Source organism: Octodon degus, unplaced genomic scaffold, assembly GCF_000260255.1.
Source record: "Octodon degus isolate 3935 unplaced genomic scaffold, OctDeg1.0 scaffold00040, whole genome shotgun sequence".
Lineage (NCBI taxonomy): Eukaryota > Metazoa > Chordata > Mammalia > Rodentia > Octodontidae > Octodon > Octodon degus.
In genome coordinates, this window is record NW_004524616.1 from 1,473,799 (window position 1) to 1,475,003 (window position 1,205).

At 37.4% G+C, this 1,205-nt stretch overlaps 1 protein-coding gene across 4 annotated transcripts in view; it reads left to right on the top strand.

Moving 5' to 3' along the window:
- The window catches only part of Rbm27 (RNA binding motif protein 27), a 77,412-nt gene that overhangs the window by 72,170 nt on the left and 4,037 nt on the right, over window positions 1-1,205 (top strand). The window lies entirely within an intron of this gene.

Below are 1,205 nucleotides of genomic sequence, written 5' to 3' on the forward strand. Positions count from 1 at the left end.
ACCTTTAAAGGTTTTTAAATTGTTTCATATCTGGTCAAGTTGAGATTTTTAAGAACTTCATTTTTAATTTGTAATAAAAATTTACAACTTGATTTTTTCAAAAAAGTCAACAAACTGCAAGCACCTGTTAATAAAGGACTTAAATAATAATAAAAAAATAAAATAAAAATAAAGGCTTCCTTACTCTCTGCTTCCCTCTATTCATTTAATCTAATCAAGGACAGGTGGGCCCACTGCTCTGGGCACGTGCCTAAACATGAGCTCTCTTTCCTAATTAAATCACCAAGGTGATGGTTAAGGAGGGAAAGTAGATTTATTTCCACCCACTATGATTATGTTATTAACACAATATAAGGCCAGCCACATCACTGTTTAAAAGGGATAGGAAGCACCATAATCTCCAAGCTCTTCTTGGCAGACTGCAAGTGCACAAGCTCACATCTCCAAAAATGAGAGACCATTAAACTTGCCCTGGCTCTACACCACAAGGGAGCTCAGCCATCTGTAGCCATTTAGAATACAAATTATTTCTGCGTCATCATCTTGGGTGTAAATGATTTCAGATATTTCTAGCTGATCAAATGTCTTCTGGCTGTCTGGGTAATTTTACATAACAAAAGCAGAAATGATCCCCATATTAAAATCTTGATATTTTGGTAATGTTTATAGGTACCACTTTGTGTCAGACAGTATTTGGAATGAGCTGTGCATGTTGACACATAGCTGTAATTCTAGCACTTAGGAAGCTGAGGCAGGAGGATCTCATCAAATTCAAAGCCAGCCAGCAGTGAGTTCAAAGCCAGACTTAATTATGTTATCATGGGAAAGTTAGCATATTAACTCCTTATTAACTAGATAACTATAAAAGGGAAGATTTAGGAGTTTCGCCCTTTGCTTTATTTTAAAGTTAATGAAATAAAATAATTTATGAGAGACATTTCTCATTTTTTTTCTCTAACTTCTATTAAACATCCACATAGTATCTCTTTCCTTAATTTTATTTTATTTTACTTATTTTTCTGTATGTTAGGGAAGGGTCTACAGGGTGTTCAGGGTCTCACTACTAGATCAGACTCTTAGTGATTCTCCTGTTTACAGCCTCCCAAGTGCTAGGATTCCAGGCACGCACCACGCCCAGTCTCAATTGCCATTTCAGCGCGCCCCAGGGAGCAGAGCCTACGCGGCAGGCCTCGGGGATCGAACTC